This window comes from Copadichromis virginalis, linkage group LG8 (genome assembly GCF_057382275.1).
Source record: "Copadichromis virginalis isolate Kocher_CV1m ecotype Utaka linkage group LG8, C_Virginalis_male_GT1.1, whole genome shotgun sequence".
Classification (NCBI taxonomy): domain Eukaryota; kingdom Metazoa; phylum Chordata; class Actinopteri; order Cichliformes; family Cichlidae; genus Copadichromis; species Copadichromis virginalis.
Window position 1 is genome coordinate 9,101,113 of NC_140625.1, and position 19,351 is coordinate 9,120,463.

Sequence of the window (19,351 nt, forward strand, 5' to 3'; positions counted from 1 at the left end):
TACTTGACAAACATGATTTGAAACAGAAATAGGTTTACATTGCTAAAAGTATAACAAAACAAAACAAAAACAGTACAATTGTCCATGCGTTGCCCTATACTACTGTAGGACCAAAAAATACAGAAAAATATGGGTATGCTGTATTGTACACACAAGCCTACAGTAAACACGCATGCTAGTAAATACTAGCTAAGATGCTAAGTTAGAATTTAGCACTAGCTAATGCTAAACTGGCAGATAATTAAAGTTCTCATTTTCTAAACAGTCTATAACATATAATCGTCTGTGTGTTGCCGTATACTACTATAGGGTACCAGTCAGAGAAAATATAGATATATTATTGATTTTACACTTGATAACCATTGTTTTGCTAACAAAAACAAAAGCCTAGACAAATACACAAGCTAACATAAACCTAACTAAGCTAGGTTAGCATTAAGCATTACTGGCTAATTCTAACCTGGCACATGCTTAAAGTTTTTTCTTTTCTAAACAGTCTATTACTTGTGTTATATACAGAAAATACATGTGTGTCTTAAGGTGGCTGCTAAGCGCTGGCCCTCTCAGAGGCAATCACAACATCCCCTGACACTTTTTAATTTAATTCAGCAAAATATATTAAATTGCTGTTTTAAGTATGAACTTTTAATTATAATGCCATTTGAACAGCTTACATTCCCTGAAGAAACACAGGGGGGGTTTAAAAGCTATCATAAACTTTGCCAAGGGGGGAAAAAGGCACTTGGACCCCTATCACCAAGTGGATTGACTTTATATCATGTTATTGTAGATTGGAATTAAATGTGGATGTGCCAGGATTCTTTGACTGTCAAACAGCAATATACTTTGCGCAACTCTCACAAAGAAAAAAAAAATGTTTCAGGATAGATACGTAGCTGTCAAAGAAAAAAATATTTAATTTATCTCAATCATTCAACTATTGCATAGTGGCATCTTCCCCTCCCTACACCCAAAGGCTGCTTCACACTCCTGACTAATGAAAAGTGCTGCATGTTTCCAGCTGAAGGCTGGCCCAGTGAGACTTAAACACCTTCTGAGAGACAAATTTGTAACAAATGAGCTCATTGCGTCTGTTAATTTTTTTTTTAAACTTGTAACTTTACTTTTTATTAGTGTCCACATACGTCTTTGGTTGGCCAAAGCAACTTTTTGTAAAATGGCCCCTTGACATTGCGCAAGTGCTACCTGACGTTTTTGTACTAAATGTGAAGGTAATGGATAATTTTTTCCCTCCATTAAAGGTTGTACATGGTGACAGCTGCCTGGCAGGCTGTGTCAAAGTGCTCTAACTCCTAATGCGTCCTCGTAGAAGCATGTTTATTGCAGCTTAGGCCAGAAATAGGTGGAAACTGGGATTTTTATGCACTTAGTGTGGAAAATGTATCCCGTAGGGTTTTGTTGTTAAACAGGGCAATGGTTTAACAGTCAGTGCATGACCATATGGAACCTCGTCCTTGACAAACTGAATTCTTCTATATTTGTACTGTAAAAGATGAATGGCTATAAAGAAAAAGAAACGGTAGTCTCTTCTTTTTTATATACATATATACAACAACATTATACATTCACATATTTTGTGTGTACATCATATGATTTTGAACAGCAGCTTTGTGTAGCATGCTCTAAAAATACAGTAAAATGTCATTATTGCAGTGGCAGGTCTAAATGCTTGCCCTTTTCCTTCCAGATAAGCAGAGGAAATTAGTCAGCAAGGGATGTGGGAATATGCATGAATGATTTTGCAGTAATGATTGTCGGTGCTTGAACATAAAAAGTGAATAATTCATACACAAAAACAGACAATTGCCTCCAATAAATTATTCATTACTTTTAAAGCACTGTCTTTCAGTGATTTTATATGTTCATTTTGGTCCCAGGAAAAGTCTTCTGATGCCTGTGAGTTATTTAGGGGGAAAAAATAAGGCAAAGGAAAACAAATAAAGCAAAGGGAAAAGAGAGACTCCTGGATTAAAGTTGCAATTGTTGATAAAATCTCATTCAGGGCTCCTACCACTCTGTAAATGGAAATTCAGGTCTGCGTGAGAGCCTGCCACTTTGATCTCATCTGAAACATTGCATCATTATGTAATAAAGTTTCATGAGTATGCTTTTATGCTTTCTGTGGCAATTATCTTCAGTTAGAGACGTCATTTAATATATCTCAACACATTTTTGCTGGATTATTGTGAAGCTTTAATAGTTCACTGACAATGGCGAATCATATTATATTGTAAGTAAGCTCAGATCAGATTCTGTAGTTAATTATTCAAATATCTGTCTTTGCACAAAATGTTGAGTCTCAGAACAACACAGCTAATACATATTCTCCCAAAGTTTTTGCCCTGTGGTTTCAGGCACTTTCAGCTTTAAATATTGTGCACCAAACTATTTAACTACCATTAGTTTATGTGCAACTTTTGCACATTACAATAAAATAATCATTTTTGAGAACTCTTCTTAACGTCAGAGTCCAATTTACTTTAACGTGCGCACTTATTGAAAAAGTACGATTTAGCGTTTTCTCTTATATTTGCCATAGTCAGAACTGTCAATTTCACTCATTCACAAATTAAAAATCAGTGTAGAACACCAGATGTTCTTTCTTATTCAACTGTGTCATGTTAGTCGTAGCTAACGTAGCTTTAAGCTACATGCCTAAAACAAACTTGTAGTAGCTTCTGGGAAGTGCCTTAAACCTGAGTTCTACCTCAACATCTCGAGCTGGCAATAGCTGTGGTTGCAAAAACACTTCTGGTCATTAGAAGTCCATCCATCCATTTTTCTTCCGCTTGTCCGGAGCCGGGTCACGGGGGCAGCAGTCCCAAGCAGAGAAGCCCACACCTCCCTCTCCCCAGCCACCTCCTCCAGCTTGTCCCAGGCCAGCCGAGAGATATAATCTTTCTAGCATGTCCTGGGTCTGCCCAGGTGCCTCATCTCGATAGGACAATCCAAGAACACCTCACTCAGGAGGCGTCAAGTCATTAGAAGTCTACGAAAAAAACCTTTCTGCTTTGATCTATGTAAATATTTTACTATTACAGGATCAGTTCCTCATTTCAGGTCATGCTGAATAAGAAATTGTGGCTAATGACTTGTGACAGACAAGTCACTGGCATTGCTAGTTGGTGTTATTGTCAGACTCGCCTTCTCTGCATCCATTTGTTTTGTAAACCAAAATAGCAGCGAAAACGCTAGAGACATGAAGAACTACACAAACCACCAATGACGTCGCGATAGTCACGTCCATCTTTGATGCTGTCTAAGGACGGAAGCAGGCACGAGGAGTCGGCTAAACAAATCCTGAAAGCTAGTTTTGTTCTAAGTTGGAATTCATTTAGAAACATGTCTTCAACCTCAGTGATGCTTAATGAGTGAACATTCTGATTCCATTGTACTTGATGCAACTTTTTTCATATGGGCATTAGAACTATTTACCGTAATTGTCGGGCTATAAGCCGCTACTTTTTGCACAAGCTTTGAACCCTGCGGCTTTTAGTCAGGTGCGGCTTTTCTATGGATTGTCCATGATTTTTGTGATATCGTAAGACGATTTGTTTTGTTTGTTCCGCTGTTGTACGGCACTACGTTGCCTGGCGGAAGGATCGGGGTTCAAGAGTGGTATGTTAGTCACATGTCCGTCCGCCAGGCAACGTAGTGCCGTACGAAGTAGAGCGAAAAACAAACTTCAAAGTAGCACTACGCGTTCAGCTGGAGGCGTGGATGATGAGCGGCGATAAACTTGCGAAAAGCAAGTTATGCCCAACTCCACTGGTGGATTCTGACAGCATCGAAAAGTGTGAAAACATCCACGATCACCAACGGATTTTGAAGGGCTGGACTGCTGCATGATGGAGAGGAGGACACCGCCACGGCCCTTCTGAGGGTGTTCAACTCTGACACTGACAACGAGGATTTCTTTGGTTTTGAAAGTGACAACGAAGGAGAGAAGCGGAGAGTGGATAACGAAGCCATCCTGAGCCTGTTCGTATCCGACACTGGAGAAGAGGACTTTGGTGGTTTTAGTGCGCAGGAAGAAGAGAAAGATGGTGGTGAATGACTGACTTTTCTTCTTGTTAAAGCTGTGTCACTGCACCTGAGCCTAAAAGGTAGTCCGAATCTATTTTCCTGGTGTGCTATAGGTTACTGTTATGTACTACATGTGCAAATATGTACCCATAACTTGTTTTTCAAAATATTAATAAAAGTGATGTGTCTCCAAACAGCCATCTCTTTCCTGACAATTCCCTTTGTGCATATTCTCTTACATATGATAAGTCAACATTGAAACACCTGCGGCTTTTAGTCAGGTGCGGCTAATGTATGTACAAAGCAGGATTTTTCCCCTGATTTTAGCTTGTGCGGCTAATATTCAGGTGCGCTTTGTAGTCCGGGAAATACGGTAGACATCTTTAAACTGACACGTTCTCTGGCTTATAAACTAGAGTACTGGTTATTTGGTTTAATGCTAACAAACTAAACTAAACTAAAAATATGGTGAACATTATTTTGGAAAGAGCTGCTATTTTCTCATTTTAGTGATACACATGATACCTGAGTTATGAATCTAAACAGAAGACTTTCTTTCTCATGTATCTTTGCTAACCATATGATTACCACAGCTTTGTAAGGGCCAAAGTCCAACTTGTATGACCAGTTTCAAAGTTGTTTATGCATATATGTTTGGTTGCTATGCTTGTTATTTCAATAAATGATCAAAGCTATAAAATATGTCTAGTAGGTCTTACATGTTCACAGCCTCTATAGCCTATACAGCCATGCACACATTTTTTCCAGATGAACTGGAAGATCAAACAGGAGGATCCTTGACTGCTAGAGCGCTGCATAATCATTCCCTGTCAGACCAGACATGTTCCAACTTTAATTAGTGTGAATGCTTGAAAAGCATTCACAGTATTGTTGTTGTAATCTTTATTATTATAATATTTTATTATCTATTCCGTACGTTTTTTGAAAGCCTACTCCTTCAAAACCGTTCAACTTAGAAAAACCATTCAAACACCATTAGATTCCTATTCTTTTGGACATGATTGCTTGTATTTTTCTCATTTTTAACATTTATATTTTTAATTTTATTCAACTTTATTCAACAAAAATTTCCCATGTATTTCAATGGGGAGACCCTTCAAATTCTCATTCAACTTACTCATTTTTAAACTCTTACTACTTCAACATACGTTCACATAGAGCCACCATTCAAACTTTAAAACGAAGACAAGACATTCAACTATTCAACTTGTATTTATCTTTTCAATATCTATTATACTTTTTCTTCAGTTCCAGTTTAAGTTTCATGATGTTTTTTCACCCGTTTCAGAGTTTATAATGGGTGTGTATGGGACGGAATGTTGGGGCTAGAGTGAGGCAGCTCAACTGCTAGAGTGAGAGGAGCAAAAAAAATAATCTTAAAATCTTTTTTAAAACTGCTGCTGTGTCTGCAGCGTTTGCTCTACAGGTATGATTTTACCCTCAAAACGTAGCCATGGCTGTCCTCTTTCATCCAATGTGTTTACTATTGTACTAGGTGTTATGGTTCTTTCATAAATGTCACCAATGCACAGCCTCCTCCCTCCAACTCTTCCATAGACTCTAATGTTAAAATGGCTCAGAAGGTTCGTTTGAAAATCAGAAGAGCATGGTGTCTTTCCACTGTCACCACGTCCATATAATAAACTCCACAGACATGAAAACTGAGAATTAGGTAGACTAGACATTGCTGTCGCTCACAGTGAAAGAATTTTGTCAATACGACTTTTACTTTTCATTTGGGAACGATTTGTTTCGGCCTGACTTTTCTGTTCATTTTAAGCAGCAAAAGTGAGGTGCATGTCTGTGTACGTGTGTATGGAGCCATTGGGTGCAGTCACTATAGCAACCAGGCTCACACCTGCCTGCTTAACGAGCTCTGCCTGCCACTGTACCAAGATTCATCTTAAGCACTTCTCTTTCAACTGCTGCTGTGTCCACAGTGTTACAGCCATCATTTTACCCTCAAAATGTCGCCATCGTTGTTCTCTTTCTAACACTGTGTCTTTAAAAGCTCAGACGTTTAAAATTTTTAAATGGTGTGGATCCAAGCGGAGGGATCACATTTGAGTCATTCAGTGATTCAAAGAATATTAACTTTTAATATTCTTTCAGATGTTTTCTGACTCTAAATGTTCTTTTCTCATTTCTTAGGGTTTTCTAATTTACATTTAAAACATTTTCAGTTTTTTTCCAACTTCTTCTTCTGTGTAACGTCCAGCTTTTAGCAGTTCAGCACCTTTGTTTTCAGGTTAAATTCGTTTTTTTTTTGTTTGTTTTTTTATCTCATTCAATATTTTTAACTCAAAATTCAGCAATTAATTCATTTCAGTGCATACATTCAGATTCAAGCATTCACACTGCAGTTTCTTCAGAAAATGCACTTTCTAGTTATAATTACTTTAATCCCATGTCCAAAGCCGGGCACATCAACACCACTTAAAAGATATCCCCATCTCTCACAGGCTGCAGCAGACAATGTTATAGAGTTATTGATAGGCCACTCATTAACTCGGTTATCATCTTATAGCCCCTTTCCCATAACGCTTTAATTTCAGCTGCCAAATGAAAATGCATTTGGACTTGGTCATGGCTTGGTTGAATCAAGCAGAGGTCACTCCAGAAATGCAGATGCTAATTCTCTTCCTTCCTTTCATGACACTAAAAGGTTTATTGATCGCCCAGTCATTTATCTGAAAGCTGATTACATTGACTTGGCTCAACCTGGGAATTGGAAATGGGAATTGCTATTCTCTGGTCGCAGGTGATAGGAAACTTTGAGTGTAATAGCTAAAGACTGCGTTGTCAAAGAAAGTCTCTGGTGTGATCAATAAGCACCCTGACTCTCCCGCTTCTGTTGTTCAACAAGATTATACAGTATAGAGACGTGGATTGATTGAGTGCCTCCCTTATCTTACCAGGGTTCATGTTAATGGTCCAGCGCTCTTTTAGAAAGGTCATAAGCTGATGAAACATTGGCTCCACAGATGATTCGGGTCACACTCACAGAATTTTCAGCACCTAAAGAGCTCATGTTATATTTATTTTTTCTGTCCCAGATTCCAGTCAGACACTTTGAATGGACTGGGAATTACACGAGTTTAGCAAAGTAAGTGCACAGGAATTGATAAGAAACTTAGCAGTTTTGCTGAGGGTTGTCTTCTCATATGGTTTACTCAGTATATGTGTGATTTTTACACATTCAGTTTCCAATGAAAACATTTCAGCCCATTTCAGATCCTGCAAAAGGAGTTAGTCTAAATGGGCACAGTAAAAAAAAGAAGAGAGAACCTGTTTATTAGGCCTTAAACTTGATTATTTACAGTGATGGAAATTTTTATTTCTTGCAACATTGATAATAAGACAATTACAAGATTTATGGCCAGATTTACTGAGCAGGGTGTTTTTTTAAGGCTTCAGTCAGAAAAGCCATAGCTGTGAGTAAAAGGTCCTGCGATGATGATTCTCTCTAAATTCACGAACAGAGAGCTGTAGTCATTTCCTTTTCAAAATGACCATCATAGACCTAATTAGGGTTGTAAATGAGCTGACGTATGAGTAATCTACAAATGACACAGTTACAGCTTGTTACTTGCAATGTGTGAAACATAATATAGGTTTTACGATGTTTGTGAGTGTCTCTCAGGAAACTGCATGGCAGTACTGACCAAGAAGAGAAAGCAAAAGGAAGGTTCTCTGTGGGAGAGTTTGAAGTTTTTGTGGACAAAATGTAATCAATTTAATTTAACCAAATCAACCTTTGACATACTCAAAAAAATGAATTTTGTTGACAATAAAGTCTGTGCTCATTCTCCATTTATGGTTGGTGGCCTGTTGTTTTCTTTTTTTCCTTTTCTTTTTTCTTTTAGTAACCAGCAGTTTGTTGGAAACACTGTTTGCTGCCTTTGGTATTTAAATGCAGAAATCTGTGGGAAATCTTATACTGTTCAGCTGAAGCTTTGATATATTTCATATAAGTTAACTCATTTGGTAAATTGATTGATTCTTATACACCGCTTTTCTACTCTCCTGGAGCACTCAAAGCACTTCATGCAACATGAACTTTCTTCTATGCTTTTAAGTGCTTACTAACTAACATTCACCACCATTCTTTCTCCAATAGATGCATTAGAGAGCAACTTAAGGTTTATATCTTGCCCAAGGGTATTTGCAGAATAGCCAGGGATTAACCCACCAACCTTCTGATCAGTAGATGACCTGCTCTACCTCCTGAGCTACAGCCAGGAGACTCTTTGGCTGCAAGCTGCCCCCACTTGTGACCTGGAAGTCCAATACAATGGCAAAATCCACATTATTTGCAAAAAGCAGAGAGGTGCAATAATAACTGAGCCTCAACTATGGTTGTACAGGGACTTAATGGCCCAAAATTATGGACCATATGGACATAAAACATATGTAGACTGATTGGAACGAAAGTTCTTGTTGGTCCAGTGCGATGTTCATTAAGACTCAAGTGTTTTGTCTTCAATGGACAAATAGGAAAATCAGCCGTGGCTGAGTATCTACTGAACTGTTAAAAGAAAAAAAATCAAGATGTCAGCTGTAATGCTTTAGTATCTAGGTAAGGCTAAAGTTGCACCATGGTTCTTGGATCTAAATCGTAACATCAACATCAGAATCAGAATACTTTATTGATCCCTGGGGTAAATTATTTTTTGTTACAGTGCTCCATTATAAACAAACATTAACAAGACAGACAATACACTAACTAAGAATAGTACAATATATATATATATATATATATATATATATATATATATATATATATATATATTTATTGATAAGTGACTTATTTATATATATATATATATATATATATATATATATATATATATATAAAAAAGTCACTTATTAATAAATAGCTGAAAAAGAAACATGTGTAGCTGTAGCAGTAAACAGTGTGTTAAGTGGATGCGTTGTACAGAGAGATGGCCACAGGCAGGAATGATTTCCTGTGTCGTTCAGTGGTGCTTCCGGTAATCTCAGTCTTTCACTGAACGTGCTCCTGTGACTGACCAGCATGTCATGGAGTGGGTGGGACAATATCCACCTCTCCGACACCACCTTAAGGGAGTCCAGCTCCATCCCCACAACATTACTGGCCTTAGGGATCAGTTTATCGAGTCTGTTGGCATCTGCGACCCTCAGCCTGCTCCCCCAGCATGCAACAGCATAGAGGATCGCACTGGCCACAACAGACTCGTAGAAAATCCTGAGCATTTTCTGGCAGATGTTGAAGGACCTCAGTCGCCTCAAAAAAATAGAGACGACTCTGGCCCTTTCTGTAAAGTGCTGTGGTGTTTTTAGCCCAGTCCAGTTTATTGTCAATGTGAACTCCAAGGTATTTATAGTCCTCCACAATGTCAACACTGACCCCCTGGATTGAAACAGGGGTCAAGTGTTTCCTGGTCTTCATGAAGTCCACTATCAAGGAGGAACATGTTCTCATATTCATAGTGGCAATGCAAGGTCAGGCTGCTGGTAATGTCATCAATATTAGAGGTACTAGAACAATAAAAAATCAGGGGAAGCAGGTGTTGCTGAAGTCAGTAAGATTAATTTTCTGGAAACCTTTAAAAACCTGAACAAATCGGGACTACTTTAGTCAAAAGACATTTTCTAACTGCAGTAATTTTTTTTGGCATTGCGGACACTGATTACATCATGAACAGCATAAAAGGTGGAGCTAAGGAGGAAGTTGCAACGCATAGCTATCGTGGACAGGCTAAACCAGCTCAAACAATGTGCCAGTGATCGTGTTGGGGTTACTGCTGAGAGCAACTCATCTGCCTGAATGTTGGATGAGCCACAGAGACAGGCTCTTCCTTCTGCCTCAGCCTTTTTTTTCTCGCTCCGCTTCATGTTGATTGGGCTCCTTAATTAAAGGTTTATTTGTAAAAGTTAGGAGACTTGCATTGCTTTCTCTATTAAACACAGTTTTGCCAGAGGCGTGTTCACCATGAAGGTGTCAAGTATCTTTTTAATAGAAAATTATTTAAGAGTCAAAGAATAAACAAAGTAAAAAACTCACATCAAAACAGCTCACATTAAGAATTAATGAGAACTGTGATAGCTGTTATTGTACTTTTCTCTTTGCCCAAATCCAATGAATTTGCATTTATATGAATTACATAACCAATATACAGTTTTGATTACTTTGTCTTTGTGGTAATCTAGCCTAGGGAATTTGGTGATGTTCTGTACATTATCAGGAGTGTGATGACATTTGGGTTAGGAAGATGAAGAGGCTATGGATTTGGGGTTGTGTAAAAAGTGTGTGACTGACCCAGGACAGCTGTATGTGTTTATAGTCCACAGGCTGCACACGTGCTTGTAAATACTTATCCTCTGACCCTGGACAAAAGTGTCTGGCATCTGCACACAATTTGGCATCCTTGAGCAGTGGCCAATAAATTTCACATTTAACAACAAGGCATTAAAAATAAGCCCTGCTCTAGTTTCTGTGAATCCACGTCTAATGTACTGAACACCTCCAAATACTGCAGCTAGCTTTTGTTTCCCTATTCAACTCCTTCTGTTTCCGTTTGCATCCCCTAGCTCCTCTATAGGGAAGCGTGTGAGAAGAACTGTGTGATACAGTTCAGTGGAAGTTGCTGAGCCATGAAGATTCTCTCCACATTGGCGTCAGTCAGTATGAAGTATTACTGCATCTCATAGTAGTAGTAAATGGACCTGCAGAGACATCAGTTTTTGTGTTCAGGCTGACATCATTGGATGGATGCTGACCTTGAAAAATGAGCAATAGTATTTTTAAAGGTGCTGAAATTGATTGATTGCATAGAAGTCGTGTCCCCAGGCAGTAGATATTCATAGCATTCTGGCATTCAACTCAGTGACCAAACAGAAACTTTACAGTGTGTCCAGGGAATATACACAGCGCTTAACTTGTTCCACATTTTGTCATGTTACAGCATTATTACAAAATAGATAGTTTATTGAAAGTCTTTCAAATTCCAAATTTATTAGAAATAAAAAACAAAACAAAAAAAATAACATGTACATAAGTATTCGCAACTTATCAATTTGAGCAGTCGAGTTAGAAGGCCCTTAGTCAGTCAGGTGACCAAGAACCCGATGGCCACTCTGGAAGAGCTCCAATGACAACCACTTCTGCAGCACCCCATCTATATGGCCTGTACGGTAGAGGGGCCAGGCAGAAGCCACTCCTCAGTAAAATGCACATGACAGCCCCCCTGGAGTTTGCCAAAAGGCATCTGAAGGAATCTCAGATCATAAGAAATAAAATTCTCTGGTCTGATGAAGCTAATATTAAACTCTTTGGCCTGGATGCAGAGGGTCATGGTTGAAGGGAACCAGGCACCGGTCATCACCTGACCAGTACATTCCCTGCAGTGAACCATTCTGGTGGCAGCATCATACTGTGGGGATGGTTTTTGGGTGAATAAAGCAATGTACAGCAATGCTCAGAGCACTCTGGACCTCGGACTGGGCAAAGGCTCATCTTCCACCAGGACAATGATCTTAAGCACACAGCCAAGTTAATAAAGGATTGGCCACAGAGTGGACCACTCTGTGAATATCTATTACCTGACCAAACATCTCTGGAGAGGTCTGAAAATAGCTGTGTACTAACTATTCCAACTATAACATGCTGGAGCTTGAGAGATTTTGCAAAAAAGAGTGTGAAAGACTGCCTAAAAATAGATGTACCGAGCTTGTAGAGTCATACTCAAAAACATTTAAGGCTGCAACTGCAGCCAAAGGTGGTTCAACAAAGGACTGAATAACAGTGGTGAATACTTATGTACATGTTTTTGTTGTTGTTTTTTTGTTTTATTAAATTTGCAAGAAATTTGAGCAAACTTTTCTGACTTTATCATTACGGGTTATTTTGTGTAGAATTTTGTAGTGACAATGAACTGAATGTGTTTTGGCATAAGGTTGTAACATGACAAGGTGTGGAACAACTGAACTGCTGTGAATGCTTTCCAGATGTGCAGTGATATTCACTATTACTCCAGAACCACCATCAGGATTGCGGTGTCTACTTTACATTCACACGCTATATCCACACGGAACAACTGGGATTAAAGAGCTTAACAGTTAACTAGACAGATTAACATTTTGGGAATCATTTGATTTCTGGCTAATAGTTGCATAGGCCAGGATCAGTGTTTGTCCTTGCACTGCCAAATTGAAAACCAGTCTAAAGAGACTTCAAAGCGATGCTATAAAAACATATACCAGTATAAATGGAGGCTAAAACATGCAGGTTTGACTGGTCATCACTGCTTCTGTTACCTGTGGAGTATCAGGCTTTGGTTGGCTTATATTCAACTTTAACATCACTCTGGGATCTAGCAGTGGGTTAATATGCTGTTTGTGCAGATAAATGCAAAGAGTCACTGTTCTGTGTTGCTTTTGTCGTTGATGAAGTTTGTACTTTATCACTGCACTCTTGACTTTTTCTGGAAAACACTGAAGCGAAATCAGTTGATTGTAGCACCAATAAGTGCCTTGAGGCAACTGTTGTGATTTGGCACTATATAAATAAAACTGATTCAGCTGAATTGAATTGAATAGCACAAGTGCACAGGTAGAAAAACACACTGTTAGAAACACACTGTTAGAAACACTCTACACCTACGACTGCACAGCCACTAACAACTCCAACATCATTGTGAAGTTTGCGGACGACACTACAGTGGTGGGTCTTATCACCAATGATGATGAGACGGCTTACAGGGAGGACGTCAGCGCCCTGACCCACTGGTGTCAAGACAACCATCTCACCCTCAACGTCGCAAAGACAAAGGAGTTGATAGTGGACTTCCGGAGGTGCAGAGAAGTACACGACCCCATCACCATCAACGGCGCTGCTGTGGAGAGAGTGAGCAGCTTCCGCTTCCTTGGGGTACATCTGGCTGAGGATCTTACGTGGTCAGTACACACAAACAAAACAGTGAAGAAGGCGCAGCAGCGCCTCTTCTTTCTCAGGAGACTGAAAAGATTCGGCATGAGCCCCCGCATCCTCAGGACCTTCTATCACTGTGCCATTGAGAGCATCCTCACTGGATGCATCACCACCTGGTACGGCAACAGCACCGCTTACAATCGCAAAGCTCTCCAGAGAGTAGTGCGGTGCTCTGAACGGATAATTGGAGGTGAGCTTCCCTCCCTCCAGGACATCTACAGGAAGCGGTGCCTGAGGAAAGCAGGGAGGATCATCAAGGACTCCAGTCATCCCAGCCATAAACTGTTCAGACTACTTCCCTCAGGAAGGAGGTTCTGCAGCATCCAGTCCCGTACCAGCAGACTGAGAGACAGCTTCTTCCACCAGGCCATCAGACTGCTGAACACTTCATAGACACCTCAGCTTCACTACTGGAACTTCAACATTATGCACTCCATACTGTACAGTAATGCCACTGTTTTGCACATGTCTCAACTCTGTATATTTTTATATATTTTATTTTATTGTTTACTCTATTTAATTTGTAAAATATGTATACACACACACACACACACACACACACACGCAGAAAAACATATTTAGTATACACATCCAGAAATGCAAATACTGTATGCATATATATATATTGTACATATATTTATTAGTTTCAGATGTAGCCATTCTTATATTTTGCTTGTTTTACGTTATTGTATTTTGCACAACTCTGTTACTTGTGAAGCTCGCACACAAGAATTTCACTCACATGTACTGTACCAGTGTACCTGCACATGTGATGTGACAATAAAAGTGATTTGATTTGATTTGAAACACATTTTTCTTTCTGTCCACACGTTTTAGAGATAATTGAAGAACCTTTGTCATGCAAAAACAACATAATTCTAAATTAAGTGTGTTTATTGAATTTAGTCTGCTTCCTACTTTTTCACATATCACCTGTGTTAAGTTCCAAAGGCAGCTTCTGAAGCATAAAAAATTAAGCCAGTACATAAGTGGACAAAACTACAGTTCGTCTTGTGACTACTATAGGCATGTTAACGTGTGCAACTATACAGCATTAAAAAGCAGGTTCACATGCTGCCACATTGTTTGTTTGTTTTTTAAAGTCCATGTGAGTCGGAGAGTGGCTGTGTTGATTGTGGGTTCAATAAAGCCGCTCAGCATCTGCCGGGCCTCAGCCACTCCTTCAAGTCATCACACTGGAGCTTTTTTTTCCACTGTGGAAATGCTATTAGTGCCTTTGGGGGCATTTTTAATGGGTTATCTGATTAATATTATCCCTTAATGGATGATACAGACCATCTAAAAAGTTTTGGCTTCAGTTTATGAGTAAAAATCTGTTTTTTAGTCCATCACTTAGCAATAATTAGCAGCTATCTATGTCTCTGTTCCTGTGAGATTGTTTAAATCTTTACATCCTCCAGTTGCCTCATGACTGGTAACATTCAGTTTGGGGTTTTGTTTCTACCATGCAATGAAGCTTCCAGCAGAGAAACTACTGATAAATTTGCCTTTTTTTCTCATTTTGAGCTAGTCTGTGAAGCAAACGTTACACAGTGCTGCATGGAATATTGAGTTTTTGCCAAGCTTCCATATTGACTACCCTTTATTCTTCAAACAAGCTTTGTTTCTGCCCTTTAAGAATATAATTGAACCCTGAAAGTCTGATGCTTCAGACATTCTATAAACCAAATTTATTGCTTCTTTAATCAGCACAATGTTTTTTAATGGCTCTAACATAATTGGAAAAGCTTTTGTTATTTAAATTTGAAAAAAATAATACAATAAACCTGTATTAGAGAGCATATGCCACTGGAGAACAGAAGCGATGTATGCAGAAAATTTGATTTTTTTTTTATGCCTATTTAAATTCATAAATAATTTATGTCTCATTAAAATTATGATTACACTCATTAAAATGTTTTCATTTGCAAATGTAAATGTTTTAAATAAATGCAAATGTGCTTTTCTTTAAAATAATGGGGTTTGAGTCACAGTGAATGAGAAACATGATGTCTGTGCGTTGAGATTTGAGTTACAGCTCTGGGAAACGGCACAGTGATTTCTCACCCACACACTCACCTCAGATACAAATGAGCCCTATTTCATGGTAAACATGGTGAATTGTGGTAGTGGAAAAAAGGCACTGTTATAATAGAAAAACAACATTAACTACTAGATGCCATATATTTGTCTTACTAAGTTATATATCAGAACACTGGAAGTGTACATCGCAGTTAAGTTTCTAGTTAGTCTATCTCTCTTTTGCTTTAGCTTCCTGTCTCCTAACTCCTCATCCAAACAGAATATTAACCACTGATGGACAGGTTGTAGCAAGTGCTACCAGGGAAAACTGAACCAGTATCCATGGGAACAAAGATCAGTGTACAGGTTTGCGTGTGTCTGTTTGCTGAGGGATCTGCACTCTGCAGGATCTAATCTGCTGCAATAAATCACTATCGATACAATCAATGGGATGTCTGGGAATGTGGTCATCCAACAGCCTACATGTCAAATATCTCTCCCACTTTTGCACTCATTAAAAATATGCAGGATTCAACAGAAGGCTTCATATATTTAGATATTTTTTAGAAAACCGCCTGCTTTAAGCAAAAAAGTGCGAAACCTGGAACCTCTATGAAATCTTTTCATCACAACAGACTCTTTCACACTTATAATCAGAGGTGGGTAGAGTAGCAAAAGATTGTACTCAAGTAGTAGTGGCTCTACCTCAACGTAGTTTTACTGAAGTAAAAGTAAAAGGTAGCCAGAAATTACTTAAGTAAAAAACTTATTCAGTAAAAAAGGGTACTTGAGTACTGCGTAATTGATCAGAACATCTGATTTAATGTTTAAAAATTATATAATTAGAGAGACAAAAATGTTACATAAATATAGTGCAAATGTTGGTATTTTAAAGACTGATAAGCAAAAAATAAAATACTATATAAAAATAACATGATTACGATCTAATAAATCGAAGTAGAAGAAACACTTTTCCAAATCATTATTAAACTAATATTTGTATATGGTGCTACTTCACTTCTCCAAATGGCACAGCAGATAGAATAACATTAATACAGCAAACCTTATGTACAAACAAGAAATCTCCCTTTGACATAAACTGTAACTCATGCATGTTTGGTTAAAACCTGTTTATTATTCATTCACTGAAGTTACACTGAGAAGATTAGCCAGAATTTCTTTATCTCAAGTAATTTAATTCAATTCAATGCAATTTTATTTATATAGCATCAAATCACAACAATAGTTGCCTCAAGGTGCTTTATATTCTAAGGTAGAGTCTACAATAAGCTACAGGCATGCACGATGTACTTTCAAGCCTTGCTTGAATCCAAATCTCTTCAACATAGAGTGTTGCAGAGTACATCACTATAAGTGATCGATTACATTCAACAACAGTGAGTCTGTATAAACTTCCATAAACTACATTTGGGTTTAGTCTCGCCAGGAAGTCTTCTTTCTGCTATTCTTATAAAAGGTAGACGACTCTCTTTACTGTGTTCTTTTTCATTCAGTTGACAACAAAGCAAACGTGTTCTAATGGACTTGGACACTGGACTGTGGTTTTCAAAAGAATTATTCTGACTGATCACTGAGCATCTCACGGTTTCAGTAGAAGAAAATCTTGCTGCTCAAAGGGCACAGAATAAAGTACAGTATAAATGAATGAATGTGGCTTGTATATGAAAACAAACAATCCTACAAACAATATAGTTATTAGAAATAGAAAAACTGTACAAATGAAAGCCTATACTTTAAAAAAATAATCAACTTATAAAAGAGGTACACGGTAAGAAATTAAAACCACAGTTAAATAAAATGAAAGGGGAAAAAGCAGAGCCTTGCATGAAAATTAAAATATAGTGTGGTTAGAAGAGACAAGGACCGTTAAAGTATGTTTTTCAAAAGGTTTGTTGTGTTTCAGGACACTAAGACACAGTCTGGCTGCTGCTGCTGTTGTTATTAATTGTCACGGTCTGCCAGCCAGACCGTGGGGAGATGGGGAAATAGGACCCAAACGCCGGACTCTTCAGTGCAACAGTGTTTATTTACAAGGTGGTGAAGTAAACAACAATAAATCCCCAGTTTCCCAGACTCCCGTGTGTAGTGTCTTCTTCCCAAAAGTCCCCGTGTAGTGCTCTCTGCCCCAGTGTCCCTGCACTCCCCGTGCTCACTGCTCCTTCTCGTCCCACACTCCTCCTGAGGGGAAAACAATAGAGGCAGCCGTTAACACTTATCCCAGCAGGCATACGCTCACACTTGACTTGTTTGAAGACTGACGTGTAGTCAAACGCAATAATCCAGCGTCGGTGGAAGCTCCATCGCTCATCTAAATAGCTCCCCCGACGAGCCCAGATGAGGAGCAGGTGTGCGGCCAGGACTTCGGGTGTGGCCAGCCCTCAAGTTAGACCACGCCCCCAGGGCTGAAGGTGCCTGTAACTTGGCCACAGCAGAAAGGCAAAACACACACACACACATACCTGCCTACATACAGATGTGCATAGGGGCAGTGCAGACAACACACCAAATAATAATAATAATAATAATAACCATAATAGTCACAGTCCCCACTGCCCACGGACCCCGAGTCCGTGACATTAATAGTTATCAGTTTACGAGCTACACATTTCTAACCCTTAACATGTAGATAGGGAGTTGAAATGGAAATTGCAGTCGCAAACAAAATAAGTGAGAGCAGTCATTACTAGTTCAAAATAAGAGTGTAAACAACAAGGCACTTCGTTTTTAATTCCCACATCAGAAGTTTAGTTTGCTTTGAGAGTTTACTGAAACATTATCAAAAGCAAATACCATCTGGCTTTGGAGTTATAAATGAAACTGCATTCTGTTTTAACGTTTCACAAGCTCAAAATATAAATAAACTACACTGTTACAAAAAAATCTTAAAAAAACGGTAATATTCCGGCAGCTGGGGCGCCAAAAAACTACCGTAAAATAACAGAAAATAACTTTCTCATGAAAATACAGTTATTTTCAGTAATGAAAATAGAGTTTGTTGCGCTAATTTTACATGGGATTCTGCCTTTTCCAATTGCTTTTAGACATTAAATTAGGAACATTTTAACGTGATCAAACAATGAAATTACCTGTAAACAAGGTCAATGAATGTGGCAATATGAATCATAATGCGTAAATGTACAGAAATATACAGTTAACAGTTGGTTAAAATAATAATGGATTGCATGCCCTGGGACAGACTGACAGAGGCGAGGCTGCCATATCGCACCATCGGCCCTTCTGGCCAACACCAGTAGGTGAAGAGTCTTGACCACGGACACAATACCGAGAGTGTCCGAGCCGGGGCTCGGACCGGTAACCTTCTGATCATAAGGCGAACTGCCAACTCTTGAGCCACGATCGCCCTAAATAGCAATGATAATAATACTTATGTGATGTAACACAAGCTTATAGGAATCATGTTATATACTTTTCCATAGCATTACATTTGAATTCAACAGTTCAATCTTTCAAATAACGAACAGATGTTTCTGAAATCATGATACATTTGTGAATGTATTTTAACAATCTAAATATGCATATGTACAGACAGATACATTTAATAATCATGAAAATTATGTTTTATTACATTACAGTGATTTAACGTTAATTTACATTTGAAATGTGAAGTCACAGTCTATTTACGTAACTTTAATGACAAAACTGTAAAATGCACAGTAAAATACTTTTATATTAGGATTTTTTCCTACAGTGCAGCCATACCCGCGACCTTGTGGTTGTTAGTTCACATTCATTGGCCGATGCTTAGCGTCATGTTATTATGTGTCCCAACATCCAATGGCACGTCACATTGTTTTCATGGCCACACCCTCACCCAGGTGCAGAGGCCTATTTCTGTTCAGGAATGTTGTGAATACTTTGAGATTCATATTAATTGCAATTCCTAGCTCTATATTTATTTTTTAAAATATATAATTAGCACAGCGTGGCCATGCAATGTTTTATATGGGTTTTTTTAGTTTTTATTCCTATTAATTATATTTTCACTTGTTACCTCTGAATTATTGAATCAGACCTAGATGACATGAAATTTTCAGCACAATTATAATTCAAATACTCCTTTAATTATTGATTATTCTCATTCATTTTCGATCATTTTATATATTTTTCCATAGTATTACATTTGAATTTAACAGATCATTGTCTCACATAACAGACAAATATTTGTGAAAATACAGTTATGTATTTTTACAAATAAATATGCATATATACTTTATTTGTACAAATATGCATATGTACAAATAAAGT

General features: G+C 38.3%; 1 protein-coding gene and 1 long non-coding RNA gene across 2 annotated transcripts in view; one reads left to right on the plus strand and one right to left on the minus strand.

The window, feature by feature from the left end:
- uts2r1 (urotensin 2 receptor 1) overlaps window positions 1-19,351 on the plus strand; it is a 68,425-nt gene that overhangs the window by 11,875 nt on the left and 37,199 nt on the right. The window lies entirely within an intron of this gene.
- On the minus strand, window positions 17,093-17,634 carry LOC146702659 (uncharacterized). Its single transcript, XR_014922077.1, has 2 exons — window positions 17,345-17,634; window positions 17,093-17,263 (listed from the first exon to the last, which is right to left on the minus strand). It is a non-coding gene; the product is annotated as an uncharacterized LOC146702659 (long non-coding RNA).